We start from the raw sequence: 25,987 nt of genomic DNA, 5'->3' as shown, positions 1-25,987 counted from the left end.
ATCATCCAATATAGTTCCATCGATCCTTCTCATACCTTCATACTTATCGCTTCCTCTATTCTAACCTCTTTCAGTAGCAAAGCTAGCAACTGGATATTACTTTATTTAAATTTTTAAAATGGTTATCCATTATGCAAATATTTAATATCAGAATGACATTTCTATAATCAATATTGATAAAACCAAAATTTGTTTAAATAATAAGAATGAAAATTTTTATTTTGTTATTAACAATATGAATTATAACAAAAAAAAATTGGTATAACTATTATATTGATAAAATTTTCAAATCTGTTGAATTTAATAATAAAATTCTTACCTTAGCCATGCATCCATGATCTATTGTACATATAAAATCAAATATTATATTAATTGATATCTACTTTATCTTGTATATATAAATACCCAATTTTGAAAGCCCCTTTATGAAAAAAAAAGAGAGATGCAATTTTCTTGAGCTGTATTATAATCATGATTTTTATACAAAATAATAAAACTCTTAATAGTGAAGTAACAAAGTGTTCCCTTTTGAAACGGAGATCCCACGTTCGATACTGGCAGATAGGGATGGGAACCAATATAAAAAACCCAATTGTATTGGTATTGCGTCTAAAATATTGGTTACCCGTAATTTGTAGTTTTAAATAAACATGAAAAAAAAATCATGAAGCATTACCATAAAAACAGGACTAACAACTCTCAAAATTTTACTGAATCCTAATTCTTTTTTTAAACTAGAAATTTATTAAGTGATAAAAAATTTAGGCCTTGCCCGGTTCGGGTATCATTTTAAAAAATTGAAATTCGGCCTGCCCCTGTTATAGGTAAAGATTTTGCGAGAAATAGAAAAAAAAAAAAAATTCAAAACAAGATGAGAAAATAACTAAATATGATTACAAACAGAGAACAATAAAAGCATTATTAGAAAATACTACTAATTTGAAATAAATAATACAAACAAGGAATGATAAAATTATATTAAAAATAATGAATAAAATAAAACTAATTGGAAAAATAAATAAATACCATGAGATCGACATTATACATAGGAATAGGATATCCTAATCATTGTTGTAGTAGGAGGAGGGGAGAAAATAATGATAGTAAAGGTTTAAGTTATTTTGGGTATTACGTAAAAATTTATGTGCAGTTATTAAGAAGCTACCATATTAATTATTTGTTCTATTTATTTTTAAGGAAAGCTACTGATTTTAATTAATTTTTTACAGTAAGAAATATATCTGAAATTTCCTAGAGAAACAAGTAAATGGGATTCAATACAACAAATTTATATTTCAATGAAAGAATGTTTATGAATGTTTTATTGCCCTTAAGTCTTTTATTAGTATCGTTAAATTTATTGTAGTTTAAAATATAAATGAATGAATAAACAATTTGCAATAAAATATCAATATTGTGGCAATTGAAATTTTTTTTTAAAAAAAAAAACAAAAACGCAAAAAAACAACGTTTGTTTTTCATCCCTAATTTTTATATATTTTACGGACCCCTTCATCATAGTAATAGAGTTCATTTCCTTAAATATAATAATATGGAAATTCAACTTTCTAAATTCTACCTCTATTAAAATTTTTATTCTCGTTCTCCGAAAACAAATTTATGACAAAATATAAATGCTATAAAATAAAGTCGATGAAAGTAAAGTCGTTATCATTTTTAGGAAAAGAAACGCCTTTCGTTTTTTTAAAAAGATAACGAAACTATTTTAAGTAACGGTAACGCAAAAAGTTATTTTAAATTTTTTCTTAAAAAATATTATATTTTTTTACATTTTTAAATATTTAAAGCCGAGTTTCTAATTTAGATCAACCACCAAAGTTCTTCATTTATATTTTAATTTTTGTTGTTGATACTCAAGATTGTTAATTTGATTAATATTGAATCAATCAAAGTATCGTTCAATTGTTTCTTTACTTAAGTAAATATAACTAATATAATATAAAGAAAGGAAAAACATATTAGTAAATATAACTAATATAATATATTATAAAAATGGAAGAGTATATTAGTAAATATAACTAATATAATATAAAAAAGAGCACATATAAAAATCAACGGACTCGGTATTCAACTTACTTAACGGGTTTTTCGAAGTAGCAAAAATTGCTCGCCCGATCTGACCAGGCGCGTATATAGCGGTGGGAGAGAACAGGGGGCAAATCCCCTCCGAAGCCAAAAAAATGCAGATGCCGGATATATTTTTCAAAAATATTATTGTTTATATTAATTTATTTTTGTTAATATTTATTCCTATCTCATATTAAATATATATTTAATTACACTTATTTATCACATTCATCTACAAAGTTATTTTATCAATTAATTTCGATTCCAGGTTTTCTTTAGCGTAATATTTATCTACCATTTTCAAATTTCTAGTCAAATAATAATCATTTCTGAAACTCCTTGTCCAGTAGGTAAAAAGAAATTGCAAGCTTGTCGAACGAGATGGAGTCTCCGCCATCAAGTATTAACAGCTTTTATGGAGTTAGAAGAGGCAATTATTAATGCGATTACTGAAATATCACAATGGCCTGTAGGAAATATTTCCTCAGACGCAAGAAAATTATTGGATTCAATACTTATTCCTAGTGTTGTTAAATAGTCGAGTTCTCCAACTTGAGTCGTAAACTCAAGTCGTGACTCGAGTTATGAATTTGAGTAGTGAACTCAACAGGTTAACATAAATTTTATGAAACTCGATTACTTATATTAGTATTGTTAATTGTTTAATACCCAGACCTGGCACTTGGCTCTAAAATCGACTAATCAGCTATGACATGAACCCCGAGCACAGACCCATATATTTTAAGTTATTTCTTATTGAACTTATTAAAGTATATAAATATATGGTTATTAGAGGTATCAATCGATAGATAATTTAAAAACCTATTGAATAGGCAACAAGCCAAGCGCTACCTCTCGATGGGTGAAGCTATTAGTGAGAGGGGGGGGAATGATTAATTTTATGTACCAAATAAGCCTATATGGTGAATATGAGTATAACCTGGTGGAGGGGGAAATATATGATAGTTACTCATATAACTGATCATGATTCGTGAGACGTTGCTTTAATTATAATATTTTTAACAAAAGAATATAAAAATGAAAATTTTATTAATTCGATGTTAAATAATTATAAAAATATTATAAAAACTAGGCCAAAATATGTTCAGGTATTTTTATTCCTATTATAAACGTATGGGCATTATTTCCGCACCTTTGTATAAGGTCCGTGAAGTTTGCCCACAATTTTTGATTTTCAATGGTTTATCAGTTAGTATGATTTGTACCCGATTTGTACCGTTTTCAGTTCGATTTGTACCATCACCGTTTTTGAGATATTCAAAGAACAAAATTGGGGGCCAACTTCACGACAGCCCCCCAACTTTTGAATTTAAAATTAAAAAGTGCATAGGTCGATAAAGAATGATTTGTACCGATTTGTACCGTTTTCAGTTCGATTTGTACCATATCGTTTTCCAGCTATTGACCAATATGGCGCCAAAAATAAAAAACACTCAACATTTATTTTTTAAAATTTTTTAACGTACAACGATAGAGAATTTTTTTCTCTTCCTAATGATGCCTCAAATTAAGTTTTATCTTCATTATTTATTTCGGAAATCAAATTTTAAACCTTATATTAGAGCGTAAAGTTAGCCCCCCCCCCCGATATTCAATATTTGAGATTTTTCAAATTTTTAAAACGGGATTGATTTGTACCGTTTCAAACTCGATTTGTACTATTATCGTTTTCCAGCTATTGACCATTAAAGATATGGCGCCAAAAATAAAAAACACTCAAAATTTATTTTTTTAAAAATTTTATAACGTACAACGGTATAGAATTTTTTCTCTTCCTGATGATGTCTTAAATTAAGCTTTATCTTTATTATTTATTTCGGAAATCAAATTTTAAACCTTATATTAGAGCTTGAAGTTAGCCCCCCCCCCCCGATATTCAAATTTTTAAAACGGGATTGATTTGTACCCGATTTGTACCGTTTCAAACTCGATTTGTACCGTTTCAAACTCGATTATACTATTACCGTTTTCCAGCTATTGACCGTTAAAGATATGGCGCCAAAAATAAAAAACACTCAAAATTTATTTTTTTAAAAAAATTTTTTAACGTACAATGGTAGAGAATTTTTTTCTCTTCCTAATGATGCCTCAAATTAAGCTTTATTTTCATTATTTATTTCGGAAATAAAATTTTAAACCTTATATTATAGCGTGAAGTTAGCCCCCCATCCCCGATATTCAAAATTTGAGATTTTTCAAATTTTTAAAACGGGATTGATTTGTACCCGATTTGTACCGTTATTTGAGAAAGCATTTAAGAGGGGAAAGGCTAACATTTTAAACGTAATTTTGAATATAATTATATCATTGAACTCAGAATTTAATTCTCTATCCAAAACCACTTAGATGTATTTTTTTACGTTTCCGGTTCACAAAATAATTTTTTTGTCGCGAAAGCATTTAAACGGGGAAAGGCTAACATCTTAAACGTAATTTTGAATATAATTATAATCTTGAACTCAGATTTTAATTCTTTATCAAACCGCTTAGATGTATTTTTTTACGTTTCCGGTTCACAAAATAATTTTTTTGTCGCGAAAGCATTTTAAGGGGAAAGGCTAACATCTTAAACGTAATTTTGAATATAATTATATCATTGAACTCATAATTTAATTCTCTATTCAAAGGGGCTTAGATGTATTTTTTTACGTTTCCGGTTCACAAAATAAATTTTTTGTCGCGAAAGCATTTTAACGGGGAAAGGCGTAAAAAAATACATCTACGCGGTAGAGAATTAAATTCTGAGTTCATAATTATATTCAAAATTACGTTTAAGATGTTAGCCTTTCCCCGTTAAAATGCTTTCGCGACATAAAAATTATTTTGTGAACCGGAAACGTAAAAAAATACATCTAAGCTGTTTTGGATAGAGAATTAAATTCTGAGTTCTATGATATAAATATATTCAAAATTACTTTTAAAATGTTAGCCTTTCCCCTATAAATGTCTTTCGCGACAAAAAATTTATTTTGTGAACCGGAAACGTAAAAAAATACATCTAAGCGGTTTTGGATAGAGAATTAAATTCTGAGTTCAATGATATAATTATATTCAAAATTACGTTTAAGATGTTAGCCTTTCCCCTCTTAAATGCTTTCTCAAATTAAAAATACCTTAAAAAATTTATGTTTCTCATTTACTTCTTTATCAAGTAATTACAATATATTTATACTTACTTAATATATAAAATCATAACCAAATATTCTTACCCTTTCGCGCCCGACTTTTTTTCCCTCGATGAAAAAATTTTTTTTTTTAAGAGATACTTATTATAGACACAAATTACACATTTTTATCAAAAAAACTTATTTCGAGTATTTCTATCAAAAAATATTCAATGATTCCAAATGTCATCAATGGGCAAAATGCAAGTTCATTTTATTTTATTTTATATGAAATGACAAATAACAATTTCGTTTATTATTTAAACATAAATAAATATTAGACTTTTGACACATAATTCTTGAATATGCATCTACGCAATACTTGCACCTTTGTTTAATTGTTACGGGCTTTGGGAAATGACCTAGTTGGTCATATCTTATATCCGCTATGGGGTCAAAATTTATGGCTTTTCTTCTCTTTACAACTATACTGGAAGGTCTTCTAGTCTTCTTGTTATTATCCTTTCCTGCTAGCATCAGCCCTTTTGCTATTTGAGATTTAAATACCAATAATGTCATAAATTTGATATTATTTGCTTTCATATGGCGTCTATAAAGGAGCCATGCATTTATTACACAAGAATCCAATAAATAGAAAACCATTCGCATATAATATCTTTTCCATTTAATATCTGTCCTATATAACTCCACCATCATATCGTGAAGATCTACTCCACCCATTCCCTCATAGTTTATAATTATAGCGGGCATTTCTACATTTATAAAGGTTTTGTCCGATACAGACCATCGTTTATTGGTCGTAGGTAAAACACCTATAAAATTAGATATTGTAATAACAGCTTTGTTGTCCTGCCATTTGCAGATAATAATACCGTTTTTTTCACTTTTATAATCTACAGCGCCTCTTCCTTCCTTTTTTTAAAGCCTTATCGTTTTTAAGTGCGCATCCTGATACTTACGGTTCCGGACACCAAATATCCCTTTTTTTAAGAATAATAAATAATTGGTATGAGGAAAAAAAATTCCCATATATAATTTATGGTTTTTATTTGATGGTATTATTTCAGAGAGGCGAAGTACGATATCTCCACTGATACCTAAATATGATTTTATAGTATTAGTAAACTTTCCCTGGTAAATTTCAAAATCATACATAAATCCAGAAGAGCCACATAGGGCAAACACTTTTATCCCCCATCTATGGGGCTTCGGTTTAATGTATTGTCTTAATTTAGGGCGCTTCTTGAAAGGAATTATGAATTCGTCTACAGCTAACTTCTCTTCGAGTTGAATTTTTTTGAAATTTTTTTTTTAGCTGGCATATGAAAAGTTGAATTTTGAATCGTAACCTTTATCTTCTCTATTTAACATATTTTTGTTATTATTAATATGGAAAAATTTTCGGATCATAAGAAAACGATTGCGGGACATAGTTTCTGATACTTGTGGAATAGATGTCTCAACCGACCAATACTGCCATATAGAAGGCATCTTAACTAAGCTAGTATAAAAATGTATTCCAATAAATTTTTCAATTTCATTATAGATTTTCCACAACATTGGAAGAAATAAATATTTGTTTCTGATACAAAATTGCTGATCATTTGGTTGTCCAAAAATTTACGAAAATAGGTTATAGGAGTTGAACCTGGTTCAGGAATTTCCATCATAGGAGTAAATTCTGTATTCATGTTTCCAATGTCTTTCTTAGACCAAAGATGGTTATCTTTTATTTTAGCTATAGTAGTATCTTCGATTATATCCTCCAATTCAAGACCTAGTTCATTTGTAATATAAGATGAGGTTGGCAAATCATCTCCTAGCAAAGGATAATAATTGTCTTCTTCATCTAAGCTCTCTATATCAGCTTCAGAAATATCACCCTCAGGGATAAGTGTAGTCATATCTACATAGTGATTAAAAAGTATCTCATATTATTACATGTTAAATATATATAATATTAATTAGGACCTCTCTCTATATCCAAGAAAACTATTAGACATTAAATAATCAATTCAGTTAACTATTATCAAAATATAATCTGATTACCCCCCCCCCTTCCCCACTTCCGTTTTAACCCTAAATCTAAATATCCTAAATAATTTGGGCTAAAATTCCCATTTATTGATAAAAAATATTTAAGTGCATAAGAAATGACTATGCTCAAATTCCAGCACCTAAAATGTTTAAAAAGATGATAATTTTTATATAAAAATATTAATATATATATATATTATTAATAAAATTATTACTTATATTTTTAGCAAGTTTTGATAACCGAAAAAATGAATTAAAATTTTGGCGCGAAAATGGTAAGAAAAAATTGATTTTTTAAAACTATAATATGATATAATAACTAGTGATGTAACTAGTTACATTTTGGCTAAAAAATAACTGTAACTAGTTATATTTTTAAAATTGTAACTAGTAACTGTAACTAGTTAAAATTTTTGAAATGTAACTGCCAAAAGTAACTAGTTACTTTTAAAGATATATTCAAATAATTAATTTTATTTTTAATATGTTGTGATAAATTAATTTTAAATTAAATTTATTAATTTAAAATTTTGTGAAAATGTTTGATTGTTCCCAACAATAACACAAATACTTATATGTATGGCAGATGTGCAGGGATTAAAATATTGTCAACCTCTAAAGGATACTATATTAGCTAGTATTGAAAAAAGGTAACTAAAATCAAATAATTATTTATAAATTAATAATATCATGTTATAGGTTTAATAATCTTTATGATAATGACAACATCATTGCTGCAATTCTTCACCCTTTATTTAAAACTGACTGGCCTTGGATTAGGCAAGAAAGGAATAAGGCAAGAAAGGAATAAAGCAAAAAAGGAGGAAATTTTAAATTTAATAAATACCTTAATACCTCAAAGTGAATCCTTGACGAATGAATCATGCTCAAAACCAACATCACTTGATGTGTAGTTAGATTTTTTGACCTAAAGCGCCAAAATATTCTGGATAATGAACTTATAGAAAACTTTATCAAATCTAATAACAACACTTTTTCTTTATATAACGATTTTCCAAAGTTAAAATTACTCTTTATTAAATATAATGTTGTTCTAACATCAAGTGCTCCCGTAGAGCGCTTATTCAGTCTAGGTAGGCTCATTTTTGGAGATAAACGAGCACGTCTCCTAGATAATAACTTTGAAATTAATTTGTTGTTGAAAGCAAATAAACATTTATTAGATTCTAATTTTTATGAAAAATAAATGTTTTTTTTTCAATGCAAATATATATTTTTATAATCGATGTAAATATTCAATTTTGCGATATTTTTTTATATAAATAAATTGTATATTATTTTAAATAACTGATTATACTTTGTTTATCCTAATTTTTTTTATATTAAATAAATGCATTCAATAAATATATAATGTGCATATGAAGGATGTATAAAGTAAGTAACTAGTTACTTATGAAAATAACTGTAACTAATAACTAGTTACTTTTCTAAAAATGTAACTAGTAACTATAACTAGTTATGTTTTTACCAATGTAACTAGTAACTGTAACTAGTTATGTTTCAAAAGTAACTTTTAACATCACTAATAATAACATATGAAACAAAAGAGTTAGTGATAAAATACGAAAGAGCAAATATTAAAAATTAAAAATATGATTTCAAAAAATTATCAGTGGCCATTTTTAATGCATATAAATTTTATTGAAAAATTATGATTCCAAAAGTTATCCATGGGCGCGAAAGGGTTAATTAAAAATATAAATTTAAAAATTAATATAATAAAATTAATTTTTAAAAACCGTAAATTATTTCAAAGAATTAATAAAAAAATTGAAAAGATCTTAAAATTTCCATATTTTAAATATTGTAATGTTATTATAATATTTTTTCTCTAATAAAAGCAATAAATCAATCATCATTTTCTTTGTTATTTTTATCAATATTATTTTTTAGCCTTTTGTATTACCAAGCCTTTCGACTTATAGACCTACCTAGTGTTGTTAAACGACTGAGTCGAGTCGACTTAGTCGAAAACTGAGTCTAAGTTTTGGGTAGAAAAAATCGACCCAAACTGACTTGAGTTATGAACTCGAGTCGTGAACTCAAGTCGTGATTTCAAATTAGTTTTTATTATTAATTAACAATACAATTATTTTTTTTTAGACTTCTAAAACTTGAGTAAGTCGTGAATAGTAATTACAAGCATTAATTATTATTTATATATTTTTAGTAAAATAATTTATTTTATTTATATTTAAATATTTATTATATTTTAAAGAAATGTATAATTTAATATTTTTTATTTTATAATATATTATGAAAATACGGAATAAAGCGCATACGCCCTCTCAACGTTGTAAGTACAACAGAGCTACGCTAGGTTTCCATCTAATTGGAAGATTTAAGTTAGGTATAAAGTAAAATATGAGGAGCCCTTCACACGTTTGTGGGCAAGCCGCACGTACTTGTACGCATAATAGTTCATAAACTATTATTTAAACGTCTGTGGGCTAGAACAGATAGGTCGGACCAAGAGAACAGCCCACACCCAAAACCTACGGCCCTATTTATTTTAAAAAAAAGGGACGGGGAAGGTACTCTAGAAATAAAATTTAAAACCTAAAATAAGAAATATATGATTAAATAAAATACAAAGTACAAATACAATCACTTATCAGTTTATATCCATCCTTGAAGATAATTTCCATATTCATACTCAATATATTTTTTCCATTTAGGCAACATGCAGATTTTAATCATATGTTTGAATCGTAACGTTCTATCACTTCAAATTTTCCACCGGAAGTTAAAAATTTTCCATTTCGATTATGAAAATTAATATTTATTTGATATCTTTTAATAAAAAAATGATAAGCTGCAATGTAAGTTAAGTAATATCATTTTTGTTACAATTAATTAATGATTTTCACGCTCAAATTTTAAGCAAAATTTGATTTGATTTGAATTTTAAATGATTTTTTCTTTTTTGTTAATAAACTTTTTTTATTAATTCTTTTGTAAATATTATTTAAATAAACAATTTTTTAGTTGAAATCTTTTATTTATATAGATATATTTTTATCATTTTTATAAAATTAGCTATTTTTAAAGTGTATAAGAACTAGTTTTTATTTTTAAATATTTATAGTAAACTTTTATAAGTTATTTTACATGATCGTCTTTGTGATAATTGTCATGTTATTTTTTAACATTTATGAAATCTTTGACAGAAAAGGATGAAAATATAATTTATATTATAAAGATGTTAAATTATAAAATCAATTATGATGTTCCTTTCTAAAAATGATAAATATCATAATCTGTATTTTTAAACATATTTGTTTATTTTTGACGCTAATGGGTAAAAACATAAATTGTAAATACGTTTAAGTAAAAATTCAGTGAAGTTGTACCCTAGATAAGTGACAATTGTCATAATCGTTATTTCTAAAGTTTTTTGAAATTTTTTGACGTAATAGATATGTGACAATTGTCATAATCGTTATTTTTTAACTTTTTTGAATTTTTTTAAAGTAAATAGGTAAAAACATATATTGTAAAGATGTTAAAATAAATTCAGTGAAGATGTGCCATAGAAGAGTGACAATAAGTGATCTGCATCGGGCCTAATTTTTCAAGCCCGGCCCGGCCTGAAATTTTTTAAAAAGTTTTGCCGGCCCGGCCCGAACCCGAAATTTTTTTTAAAAAAATTTACCGAACTAGCCAGGCCCGAATTTATTTAAATATAGAAATTAATCTTTATAATTACTCAAAATAAAAGACATATATTATATGTAGTTTAGTTTCAATAAATAAAATCAAATATTTTTATTTGACATAAAAAATTCAATATAAAATTGATAAATTTAGATATATTTAAAAAAATATCCAAAATCCGACCCGACCCGGCCCGAATTTTTTTTAAAATATTAGGCCCGGCCCGAACCCGATTATTTTAACTAAAATTAGGCCCGATGGACTCGGGCCTAACTTTGCAGATCTCTAGTGACAATTGTCATAAACGTTATTTTTTAACTTTTTTTGAAGCAAATGGGTAAAAATATATATTGTAAACATGTTAAATTAAAATTTTTGTCATAATCGTTATTTTTGAACTTTTTTGAAGTAAATGGGTAAAAATATATATTGTAAACATGTTAAATTAAAATTTCAGTGAAGATGTACCATAGAAAGTGACAATTGTCATAATCGTTATTTTTGAACTTTTTTAAAGTAAATCGGTAAAAATATATATTGCAAAAATGTTAAATTAAAATTTCAGTGAAGATGTACCATAGAAAAGTGAGAATTGTTATAATCGTTATTTAGAACTTTTTTGAATTTTTTCAAAGAAAATAAGTAAAAATATATATTATAAACATGTTATATTAAAATTTCAGTGAAGATGACCATAAAAAAGTGTCAAATGTCATAATCATTATTTGTGAATCTTTTTGAAAATTTTTAAAGCAAACTTGTAAATATATATATTGTAAACATGTTAAATTAAAATTTCAGTTAATCGTTATTTAAAATATTTTTGAATTTTTTTGCCCAAATGATCTGGTTATAGCCCACGCCCTTCTATCAAATTGGATTGGCTAGCTAAATAATTTAAAAAGTGCTAATGGACCTTTGAAAAATTTTAACAATGGGCAGGCTAATAAACAACTTTTATTTGTTATTTAGAATTTATTAGGTAAACATTAAAAAATATATTCTTCATAACTTTTTTTTAAATACCAGATTATCGATAACTGTTGTGGATGTTATCGTCGGAAAAATTAATGAGATAAAAAAAAACTTTTTGGATTTGATTTGAAATTATAGGGTCGAAGTATTTCGTCCTATAATTGATCAAATTATAAACATCAGAACGATTTCTGCAAAAAGAGAGTTTATTTTGAATGTGCAATATTATCCTAGGCATTTTGATAAAAATGATAGTAACGGTATTTCTGCAAAGGCCTTGGAAAAAGTGACACAGCAAATATATTGAATGTTAAATAACGTAACGAATTGTGTTCATTTGCCTGTGAATTCAAAAATTTAATAGCAGAATTAAATGAAACGGACGATGATATCGTATGAGCAGGTGAGGAGTCTAATGAAAAAGTAGAATAAGATAATAACTCAGAATGTGAATTGTGATAATAAATGTAACAATTGATTAATATGCCTGTATGAAATTCTTAAAAGATACAATATGCACACAAGTGCATTAATTTATTTTTCACATATGAATACATTTCTTTATCTACTCAAGTTAATTGCGAGAGAACATTTAGTAAATTATAAAAAATAGGCTGAGAAATAATATAGACGAAGAAAAATTAGGATCGTATTTAATGTTAGTTGTATGAGCAGTGGCGTAAGCATGGGGAGGGGGTTAATGGTTCAACCCCCCCCCCCGTGAAAAATGGAAAAAAAAATTTTAATTTTAATTTAATAAATTCTTAATAAACGCTTGATTTTTATGTTTTAAAATTATAATAATAGATATACACATTTGATTATTTTTATATTTATTTTTGGTTTGCAGCTATTTCAACACCACCCAAAAAAGGGAGTTATTTATTCAAACGTATCATGATATTGACTCAAAAAATCAAAAAAAAAACTAAAAAGATTTTGTCCGACCAGATACATCAAAAGACAAGAGTCGGTGAAATTCTTTATTGAAATATATGATGTTGTCTTTGCAGCACTAGAATTTTATATATCAAGCAAGGAAAAAGATTCAGCAGATGCCGAAAATCTTTTACAGGCTATTATTAAGCTACAGTTTTTAATTTCAATTCAATGTGTTTATTTCTTATTTAATTATACATATGAATTTATCGCCACAAAAAATTGATTTGGATTTAAGGGAGATTATGAATAGAGCAAAGGATATTGTTGAAATATTAACAAAATCAGAGAGAATGTGGATGAAAAATCTTATGAAATATATGAAAAAGTAAAGGAGTTTTCTAATATGTTTGGAATTGAAATTTTAAACCTAGAATAGTCTCTAGACAATCCAATCGATCAAATATTGATGCATCTACGATTGAGGATTTTTATATAAACATTTTTATTCCCCTTATTGATACATTTTTATTTCAATTAAAAGAAAGATTTATTAGTCATAATTATATTTTAAAAAGCTTTTATTTTCTTTTGCCGGTTGAGTCTAAACTGGTGATTACACTTGGAACACGAGAGGATATTAAAAAAATCTCAAAGTTTTATGCTGATGATTTAGTAGGTTCATATGATAAGTTACTTTGTGATGTCGAATTTTGGTATAAAAATCTTGACAGAATAGGGTATTCTTTAAGACCAAAAAATGCTCTGCAGGCCCTTTCCATGTGTAATTGCATTTTAGATTCCCTGCTTAATATCAAAACATTATTAATTATTTTACCTTGCCAATTAGTACCTGCACTAATGAAAGATCTTTTTCAACTTTAAAAAGGTTAAAAACCTATTTAAGAAACACAACTGGTGAAAAACGTTTAAATGGATTAACCCCATTGAATATTTATAAGGAGATTATTTTAGATAAAAATTTGATTCTAGATGAATTAGCAAAATCTCAGAAAAAAGTAGATTTCTCTTTTTAAATTCAAATCATAGCAATAAAATTTTATTAGTTTTAATATATAATCAATTTTTTTTTGTAAAAAAAGTATTATTTATAAGATAATATCATCATATTTTTTTAAATACCATTATTTGCATAAGAATTACACATATTTTATATAATTGTAAAAAATTACTTTTTTTAAAATAGAGTCTTTATACATTATAATTTTTAATATTCAAATCTGTATTATATAAAATATCAACATTTTGAAAATATTATAATTAATAAAAATATATACATGATTAAATAAAGGAATGTAAAATATATAATAAAATACCCTAAAATTTTGTTATATAAAATATAAAACAATTTTAACAAATCCAGAAATATAAGCAATTAAGTGTTCAAAAAAATTTTTTTTAACCCCCCCCCCTAGTGTTGTTAATTGGTTGGTTGTATAAAATCAAGACCCGGGTTTTGGTCTAAACATCAACTAAACCAGTCTGAGCACGAACCCAGAGCACAGACCGTTAACAGACCCGTGGTCGGACCGTTGGTTCAGACCCTTGATTAAGATCCGGAGTTGTTTTTATTGTTAGATAATATAGCCCTGCAAGCAAGTCAGTTTCGGAATAAAAAAATTTATATCTGGTCGAGTTATGGTTTAATTTAAAAAATCCAAAATTATAGTTTGCTGAGAATAAACGAAAGAGGACAAATACTATAAAAATTAAAATGCTTTTTATTTAAATAAATTTAAATATTTTCAGACTCAGCGCTAAAGAAAGGAGGAAGGTGCTAGTAGTGCTTAAAAATCAATTGGTATATATCAATAACTGAGATGGGGTTTTAGAATAAGTTACAATGGGCTCAGGCTAAATAAAAATTTAATTTGCATAGTCTCTACTTGGGTAGAGTAAACATGTATTTTTAATCACAGTTAGTGTGATTTTGTAGCGAAATATACAAAAATGAAATTTTTATAAGGAAAACTAAGAAAAATTATAAACCTTATTTATTCATCTTATTCTAATTATAAATAAAAAAGCTTTATTATTTTATTCTACATTAATCACAATATAGTGTTGTTAAAAAGCCTTATTTGGGTCGATATTTTAAAACGGCCCGATTAATATTTTAGCTAAAATAATTTTATGTAAGTATTCATATTTGGCAAATTGAGAGCTTTGAGCAAAAGCTTTATATAATTACTAGTTTACGGTTACTTAAGCATCTTCAACTAAACTTTTATGGGATTTATAGGATACCTATTTTAACTTTACAAAATTCTTGAGTGAGCCGTTATAGCTAAAAATTCAAGCATTAATAACATTAGTGTGAATGTGAATAGCAAAACAATACATGTAGGTTGGTGCTTCAACATATACTATTTTTTCCCCATTACTCATAAATTAAAACAACTCAAAACAATTTTTACTGATTCCAACAAGTTCATTTTAGGTAAAAATTTTAATTTTCATAATTGAATCGCTCGGATTTCAACTATTTTTATATTATTAAGTGCATAAGGAAGATTTTTACAGCATTAAAACTAATCATGAAAGGGAATGAAAATATTTATGTTAATAATTTATATTTTCTTCAATAATTTAATCGAATTTCAATTTATCTAGTTTTTTTTTAAATTTCTTAAAGATGATTCTCTAAATTAATTTTTATCTTTAGTATTTATTTCGAAAATCATATTTTAAACTAAGTTATATATATTTATTGAATATCTCAAAAATGGTGATGGTACAAATACAAATCGTACTGAAAACGGACTCAAGAACAAAATTTGGAAAATGTAATATATATTTTTATAAAAAATAGTTAGGCATCTAAGTTTTAATTATTTTTACAAAGAAAATAATTTTATGTTTTTCACAACAACACAACACTTGTATATAGGAAATAAAATATTTTTTTTATTCTTTAACTTTAAAAAAAGTTTTATTCTGTAAAAATACCCCTCCTCACCCTCGCCATAGTGGCGACAGAATTTATTTATAATTACTGTTGTGAATTGTGATGATTTAATGAAACACATTGTCGATTAAAAAAACCCATCCATATAAAAATATTTTTATTTTGTTTGCAAAAATAATAAAAATAAAGAAAGCATTTGCAATTTATAAAAAGTTTTAACTTGTAAAAAAAATTAAAATAATCCTTTTTTCTTTGAAATTTATTTTTGTGTATAAACTGGAACACTTTATAAATGAGTTAAATAATACACAATTTCTTTAAAAAACGGAAGTTTTATATTTCCTTAATAATTTTTTTATTACGAAAAATACTCCCCCCCCCCTTCTCCATAAGCTTCTCTCTGCTACTATATATAGGAATAAAAATATTATTAATTTTCATTTAAAAAATTTTTTTATTCTACAATTTTTATCGCTCTTATTTTATTATATTTTCAAAACTAAATATCACTTTAATTTTTTATAATAGATATGTTTACCAATTTCGATGAGTCTGATTATTTTTTCAATGATACACAATCAACCTCTACACCGATCAACATTCCAAGCGATGAGTTTTCATTATCTCAGTCAATAGGGCAAGAATTAGTCGCTTCATTTTCTACGGATTATACATTATCCAATCCAGTAGATATAAAAAATTCTTTTTTGCTAACGCCAAGGAAATCTCAGAAGAAATGCATACATTGCCAGACCAAATATAGTTACAATACATCACAAAGTACATTACTTATTATTAGTAGTAGTTTTATTTTGTCATAAAATTTTTTTTACATTTTCAAATTAAAAAATATTTTGCCTTATCATATTTTTAAGTGTATTTAGTTCATATTTGTAGTATTTTCGACATATATTTTTATCATCGTTTTTTTGTTAAGCTAATCTAAAGAGACACCTCAAGACCGTGCACTCGACAATGTTTACGGAGTTGTCTCAAATTAAAGCCCAAGATACAATACCCGGAATAAGAATGCCCCTAATACATGAAAACCTATATATGAACAAATTAATATTAAATTTTTTAATTAAAGCCAACTGTCCATTCAATTTAGTGGATAATGAACATTTTAAGAAAATGATACACTATTCAAATAACTATTTGAAAATATGGTGTAAGCAAACCTTCTCTAAAAATTTTGGGAAGGTTTATGAGATGTCTAAAACACATCTTATTGAAAAATTAAAAAAAAATAAGAGTAAATTTTCAATAACCAGTGAGGCATGGACGTCTCCTAATGGATCCTCATTCTGTTCAATTACACTACATTATATCAACCAAGAGTGGAAGATAATAAATATAATTTTGGATATCGTTCCCCCATCCACATACAGGAGACGAAATATCATCCCTTTTGATATCATCATTAAATTATTTTAAAATTAGTGATAATATTATGTCTATCACTCATGATAACGGGTGCAATATTATCAAGGCTGTTGAAATAATTAAGAAATATAATGAAGTAAATTTTAAAGTCGTTTTATATAAGCATCGTTGAATGGCCCATATACCTAACCTTATTGTCAAAGAGGGTCTAATATATTTTGATGATAAATTATCAAATATAGGTTTTTAAATTACATATGTCGCCAAAATTGTTGCAGACATATGAATCTTTTAATGGGGCAACAAAAATACCTCTTCCCGTAAAGACAAGATGGAACAGCGTATATCTAATGCTAAAAGCCATTAATAAGGTATATAATAAAAATATTTTTGTATATTATATCTAATTTTTTATATATATTTTTATAGAATGTCAATGCAATATTACATCTCAGCGACCTTGGATTAATTGAGACCGATTTGTCTTCAGAGAATTTTGATTTCTTCACTAATTTAGAAGAATTTCTAACTCCTTTTTATCAAATAACCGTAGAAATTAGCGCGCAATCCCCAACTATAGGGATGGCCATACTATTATACAATGATATTCTGGAGACTTTGAAAAATTAGGAGATAGGAAATTCTGACGTTTCAATAAGAGAAGCTGCTTCATTAATGAAAAATAAATATGAAGAATATAGCCAATATATATTAACACTTCACAATTATGTTGCATCAATATTAGATCCCAGGATTATAAATACACTTGTGGCTAATTTAAAGAAAGATGCAGCAGTTATGAATATAGCTATATTCAAAGATGTTTATGCAAAATATATCACAGAGCCATTTGATAAATACTCATTCAATAATAATAACAATCCATCTAACCTTAAATCTATTTCATTACTGCAGGGATTGAAAAAGAGGTATATTTAATTTTGATATAATTAATATAAATTTTATATTCTGATTTTTCTTTTTAAAATTTTCTCTTTAGAAAAGTATCATCAAATGGTGATAGTGATAATCAGATATTGACCTATCTTCAGGAACCTGTAGGGCCTGAAACAACAAATGTGCTAGATTGGTGGAGAGGGAATTCAGATAGATTTCCTCATTTAGCTAAGATGGTGAAAGACTTTGCCAACAAACAACTTCCGTGGCATCGGAAAGAACCTTTTCTCTTGCCGGAAATACTATTACGAAATTGAGGAACAGGATGGCTCCCTCCACCCTTAAACAATGCATTTCATTATCATCCTGGGATATAGATATAATGGCTCTTCATGATGATATATGGTAATAATTTTTTATTCATAGTTGTTATTTATTTTTTAATAAATAATTCATTTTTCTAAATATATTTTAAAATAATTTTATATTTAAATATTTTTAGGGATGGTATTATATGATGGAATCTATATCCACAACTACAAGCAGGATATATTCCTGAATCCTGATCCTGTTTATGATATTAGAAAAAATAAAAATATTAATTTTTAATATTGTATTTGTATTCTATTGTAATATTAATATATATATTTATTTAATTCATCAAATTTTAAAAATAAATATATTTATACTCGTTCTTAAGTGACTTTATGAATTAAATAAAAAAAATTTAATCAGCTTTAATTTAATACTCTTTAGCAATAGAGAAGGTTTTTACAACCCTCCCCTCCCAATCTTCCTAGCAATTAGTTAGACCAAAGAACCTTGATGGATAATAGCATTCACAAAATATTTTCATTCCCTTTCATGATTAATTTTAATACTGTAAAAATCTTCCTTATACACTTAATAATATAAAAATAGTTGAAATCTGAGCGATTCAATTATGAAAATTAAAATTTTTACTTAAAATGAACTTTTGGGAATTCAGTAAAAATTGTTTTGAGTTGTTTTAATTTATGAGTATTGGGAAAAAAATAGTATATGTTGAAGCACCAACCTACATGTATTGTTTTGCTATTCACATTCACACCAATGTTATTAATGCTTGAATTTTTAGCTATAACGGCTCACTCAAGAATTTTGTAAAGTTAAAATAGGTATCCTATAAATCCCATAAAAGTTTAGTTGAAGATGCTTAAGTAACCGTAAACTAGTAATTATATAAAGCTTTTGCTCAAAGCTCTCAATTTGTCAAATATGAATACTTACATAAAATTATTTTAGCTAAAATATTAATCGGGCCGTTTTAAAATATCGACCCAAATCAGGCTTTTTAACAACACTATTGTGATTAATGTAGAATAAAATAATAAAGCTTTTTTATTTATAATTAGAATAAGATTAATAAATAAGGTTTATAATTTTTCTTAGTTTTCCTTATAAAAATTTAATTTAAGTATATTTCGCTACAAAATTACACTAACTGTGATTAAAAAAACATGTTTACTCTACCCAAGTAGAGGCTATGCAAATTTAATTTTTATTTAGCCTGATAACTTATTCTAAAACCCTATCTCAGTTATTGGTGTATATATATACCAATTGATTTTTAGGCACTACTAGCACCTTCCTCCTTTCCTTAGCCCTGAGTCTGAAAATATTTAAATTTATTTAAATAAAAAGCATTTTAATTTTTATATTAAATTTTATAGTATTTGTCCTCTTTCGTTTATTCTCAGTAAACTATAATTTTGGATTTTTTAAATTAAACCATAAGGGCCCGACCACTGGTCTGAACCAATGGTCCGACCACGGGTCTGAACCAAGGGTTTGTGGTCCGAGCAGGCCTGAGCACAAAATTGGTTCGTGAATTTTACAACCAAGCAAATTAACAACACTACCCCACCCCCCTATGATAAAATCCTGGCTACGCCACTGTGTATGAGAACTTTTAGTGGAGATTGAACTAAAAGATATTCTTGTTTATTTGCGCAAAGGTTCAAAATGAGATTTATCAACGTAAAAATATTTATTATCTTCTTTTATTTTAAAATCATGTAATACATATAAAAAAAACATTTAAAAAATAAATAAAATTGTTATTTTAAATTTCTTAAAATGGTATTTAAAAAAAAAATAGGAACGCTTTTGAACACAAAATTTGGATTCATTGCATGATAATAACAAATAATATGAGTAAATAATAAAAAAAAATTTTTATATTATCATAAATATTTTGTTGATCATAATTTAACGAATATTTTTTTATGCTTACTAAATTATGAAATTTTTAGTAAGGGTGTAGCTTGAGACTGAACCATTTATTAAAATAAGAATTTTTTTTTAAAAAAAACTTACTGGTACCATCGAGCTATAATCATTGAAATTTAAGAATAGATACATAAATAATACATTTTAAATTGAGATAATTTAAAGAACCAAAAAATCTTGCTATTGTTACAAATTTTAAATAACAATGGGAGAGAGAGACGGAGGAGGGATTGGTCATTTATTTTCTATTTTAATCTTTATTTTTCGGATCTTTTCTCAATTTTTTTCTTCTCAATTTTCATTTAATTTTTTTAGTATAACCTAGCAATAATTAATTTTGATAAATAAATTTATAAGTGAGTGCTCATGGCATATTATATTAATATGGGTGGAAATTTTATGTCCCCAAATTCTGCAATTATATATCAGTACCCCCCCCCCCAAACACAAAATCTTACTAAAGAATATTCGAAATAATATTATCATGTTAAATCATTTATATTTGTTTTTTTCAATTAGGGGATCATATTATAATCAGAGGATGATTTACCATTTGTGTCAAAGTACCCATAGAAAACTACAAAGGCTAGGTCTGGAAAGCTAATACAGAACCGATGAAACCCTAAGCTTCTTTTGTGGCATGAGGGACGGCTTAGAATTTGTTCCTTTATGTGATATGGGCAATGCAATGGCTTTCCTGAGGTCAGTTACTCCGACCAATGGTAAAGATATTCTTGAATATTTCGATAAAAATTACATCATTGGAGTCAAGGGAGGTCACAAGAAGCAATTCTCAATCCCAGACACGTCGAACTGGGCCTCGATTTCCTCCAGAAACTTGGAACGTGAATGAGAGCACCCTATCTGATGAAGAACACACAAATAATCATCATTTTTCATATCTGGTTGGGAATAAACGCCATCAATTTGGGTATTGATTAATAAAATGAAATGCGAGGTTGCTGCCGATTAAACCAAACTTGAACGATGGTGTGTAGGTAGTTGGACACCAAAACAAAATCGCAGAGTTATAATACCCAGATTCGGTTAAAGAAACTTTGCGAGGAATACCGTGATAGGCTGCAAAGCCTTCCAGATTAGATTTTATGAGGGCGATTTTCACCTTTATTTGATGTCAACCGATATAATTATTATTCTAAATTATTAAATTTGTGTATACATAAATGATTTTCCATTTAAATAAACAGATCTTATTGCAAATTTTTTCAAATTTATTCTACTTAATATAGTAATTAAGGATGGATATTGTATTTATTACTATAGCAAATAATTTTTACAAAAATTGGTAATACATGGGTTATTTTACTGGGGTATTTTTTTGTCCCAGTACCAATTGGAACATCATTTTTTATGGAGGGTATATGAGTAATCTTTAAGTAATGAATTGGGGCCTAAAAAAAATTATTATTAAATTATATTTCTATAATAATTTTTTCTAAAATACTAATTTGCCTATACTTTATTAAATCCAAATAAAAATATACCGATATTATTAGGTCCTAACAGGAGGTTTTTATTCCGAGGTTTTTTCTGGGGTTTTTTTCCGGGATTCGATATTTTATTATATGAAATTAAAAATAATATTGACATTATAGGGGAAATGTGCCATGACTATGTTTTTGCCTTTTTGAAAAAATTATTAAAAGAGGAAAAGATTTGTTTTGACTTTGAAAACATGGTACGTCTGATCAATTGCGAGAAAATTTTTTTTTGAGGAAGAATTATGAAAATCGATTTTGCGAAAAAAGGTTTAGTTAATCACCCCCCCCCCCCACATTTATTCATAAATACTTTATATAAATAATAACAAATTCAGTATCGGTAATATTTTTTAAAGAAAATACATGTTCGCATTTTTTAAGCGTGGCGATTAAGTGTGTGAACCCCGAGTCTTTTCCAGAGGCTCGTGATCAGAGCTGGTTTAGTCAATTTTTAGACCCAAACCACGGGTCTGGAGGTTACACAACTAACCAATTAACAAAACCTAATCTTTTGTTTTATTTAAATAGTTTTCAAATCAAGAAATTTATTTATACGTGTAGATTTATAAATCAATCTCCTTACTTTCAAATTTAAATGGTTATGTAATTAAAAAGTGTGCTCTCCTCCTCGCCTAATGAGATAAACGCGCGTAGGCTAAAAGCACCTCGTTTTAACAAAAAGTTCAAAAATAACGATTATGACAATTGTCACTTTTCTGTGGTATCTTCACTAAAATTTTAATTTAACATATTTACAATATATATTTACCGATTTACTTTAAAAAAATTCAAAAATAACGATTATGACAATTGTCACTTTCTATGGTATATCTTCACTGAAATTTTAATTTAACATATTTACAATATATATTTTTACCTATTTACTTTAAAAAAATTCAAAAAAGTTCAAAAATAACGATTATGAAAATTGTCACTTTTCTATGGTATATCTTTACTGAAATTTTAATTTACGATTTACTAAGAAAAATTCAAAAAAGTTCAAAAATAACGATTATGACAATTGTCACTTTCTATGGTACATCTTCACTGAAATTTTAATTTAACATATTTATACTAAATATTTTTACCTATTTACTTTAAAAAAATTCAAATAACGATTATGACAATTGTCACTTTCTATGGTACATCTTCATTGAAATTTTAATTTAACATGTTTACAATATATATTTTTACCCATGCTTTAAAAAAATTCAAAAAACTTTAGAAATAACGATTATGACAATTGTCATTAATTAGGGGAAATCTTCACTGAAACTTTAATTTAACATATTTACAATCTATATTTTTACTCATTAGCGTCAAAAATAAACTAATATGTTTTAAAATACAGATTATGATATTTGTCATTTTTACAAAGAAACATCATCATTGAATTTATAAATTAACATATTTATAATATAATTATATTTTTACCTTTTTGTACCAAAAATTTCAAAAATGTTAAAAAATATCATGACAATTGTCACATTAAAATATTATAAGACGATCATGTAAAATAACATAAAAATTTAATATAAATATTTATAATATTTAAACTAGTTCTTTTAATATACTAAAAAAAAAATAGATAATTTTACAAAAATGATAAAAATAAACCAATAAAAGATTTCAACTAAAAGATTAATAATTCACAAAAAAATTTAGGTTCGAACTATTTCGTCCTATCCCGAACTACTTTCTGCGAATTGAGAGCTTATCTTGAATGTGCAATATTTGCATCCAAAACATTTTGATGAAATAAATAGTAAAGGTATTTCTAAAATTGGAAAAACTGGCACAATTGTCATATATATTGAGTGAATTAAGTTCATTTGTCAGTGTATTCAATTAAATGAAACGGACGATGATATCGCATGTACAAATGAGAAGTATGGAGAAGATGGAATATTACAATATGATAATAAATCAGAGTGTTATATTGCGAGAAAGCATTTAGCAAATTAAAAATTATAAAAATAAGCTGAGAGTTAACGTTGACCAAGAAAAATTAGAAGCGTTAATGATGTCAGTTGAACTAGAACTATTAGCGTAGATTGAACTAGAAGATATTCCTGTATATTCTCGCAAAAGGTTCAAAGTTAATGAGAGATTTATTAACGTAAAAATTATATATATTCTTAATTCTTTTATTAGAATCTTATTAATATTATTTACAATATGATCGGTGCCTGATTTATTCTCTGTAATATTGTATAACTGCAATAATTTTATATTTATAATTAATTGATTTAATATATTGAGTATGCATTTTTTATATATTTAACATGTGATGTATGATTTGATTTTATAGTGCAATATCGTTGTAAATCTAATATAAAATATATATTTTCAATGAATATTATTTTATATAGGTAATGAATATGATTTTAGATGTGCATTTTTTTTAAATAAAATATATGAATATCGTATAATAATACTATTCTTTTTTTTACTACAAATGTAAAACGTTTGAATTTTGAATTTATTTCCAAAAAATTAGAAGTAATAAAAATCATGTAAATCAAAGAGAAAAATGAGGGCATGGGGGCGAAGCCCTCATATAAATTAAGCCGCTATAAAAAAATGCCCACGAGGCCGTAGCGCCGCCAGTCCGCCCCTGATTCCTCGTAACATTACCAAAAACCGTTTGGAAAAAAAGTTATGTATGGAAATTATCTTATTTATTATTGCCTGAGCTCTTTCCTGATTTAAATATGGAAAATTATAATCTTCAAGAATAGTGTTAGACATAATCGATTAGCTAATTAAGAGGTTAATTTTGAGGATTAAGATATTTAAATATATATATATATTTTTTTAAAAAAAACATATTTATGAACCCTAAACTATTTCTTTCCTGAAATATTGTCCAGATCTTAAATATAAATCATGAATTAAAATTTTACAATTACAATTAGTGTTGTTAATCGACTAAATTTAGTCGACTAACTAATAGTTTTAGTCGAAAAATTCGACTAAAAACTTTAGCAAACGACTAATTAGTCGACTAAAACGACTAATATAGTCAACTAAAACGACTAATATAGTCGACTAAAACGACTAATATAGTCGACTAAAACGACTAATTTAGTCGACTAAAAGAACTAATTAAGTCGACTAAAAGAACTAATTAAGTCGTAATCGTTATTTTTGAACTTTATTTAAATTTTTTAGGTAAAAATATATGTTGTAAAGATGTAAAAATAAAATTTCAGTGAAGATGTACCATCATAGAAAAATATTAATTATCAAAATCGTTATTTTTGAAAAGTAAATAGGTAAAAATATATATATTGTAAATGTGTTAAAATAAAATTTCAGTGAAGATGTACCATAGAAGAGTGACAATTGTCATAATCGTTATTTTTTAATTTTTTTAAAGTAAATAGGTAAAAATTATATATTGTAAAGGTGTTAAAATAAAATTTCAGTGAAGATGTACCATTCCCCGAATACTACTGTGCCCCCTTGGCCGATTACATAATCCATCAAAGTGGAAAAAACAAAAAGGATGATTCAGAATTAAAATCTAAAATTATACAGCTACTAGAACATAATTATGGATTGACGATAAAAAATATAGTGGAAAATTTACCACCTCATCTCAAAATGAGTGATTCGGAAATATCTAGATACCTTAATTCAATGGGATGGAGCAGGAAAAGGGTTGTAAAAGAACCCGATAGACGGAATTCCCCAGATGTTATAAATATTTGTAAAATATTGCCTAAATATGATGAACGTGCCATTTCAAAATATATTCTATTTAGATGAAACAGGCTTTAATTCCCACGTCATTTTCCACTATGGATGGGCACCTCTGGGTAAGAGGCCATTTGTCAAAATCCCTCCTTCAAAGGGGAAAAGCGTATCGGTTTTATGCACCATAGGATTTAATGGTTTCAAAAACATGATTATAGACGAGGCATTTACATCAATAAAATTCAGAACTTACCTGGATAAATTATCATACATTTTACCGTTGAATTCGCTAATAATGGATAATGCGCCCATTTACCGAGCTCATATAATTTAGAAAACTATCAAAATATAGTATATCTTCCACCCTATTCCCCTCAATTAAACCCCTTGAGAATTTTTTTGGCGTTTTGAAAAATCAGTATCATTCTATATATCCCAAACCCAATAACAGAATTCGTATAATTGAGGCTATTACTAACCTATTACTTAATTTCACT

At 26.6% G+C, this 25,987-nt stretch overlaps 1 protein-coding gene across 3 annotated transcripts in view; it reads right to left on the bottom strand.

Moving 5' to 3' along the window:
- Nucleotides 1-25,987, bottom strand: part of LOC135923033 (ras-related GTP-binding protein C-like) — a 100,915-nt gene that overhangs the window by 30,663 nt on the left and 44,265 nt on the right. The window lies entirely within an intron of this gene.

This window comes from Gordionus sp. m RMFG-2023, chromosome 1, assembly GCF_954871325.1.
Source record: "Gordionus sp. m RMFG-2023 chromosome 1, tfGorSpeb1-WG-v2, whole genome shotgun sequence".
NCBI classification, from domain to species: domain Eukaryota; kingdom Metazoa; phylum Nematomorpha; class Gordioida; order Chordodea; family Parachordodidae; genus Gordionus; species Gordionus sp. m RMFG-2023.
The sequence above is the reverse complement of the archived record's forward strand: the minus strand, read 5'-3'. Positions and strand labels throughout refer to the sequence as shown.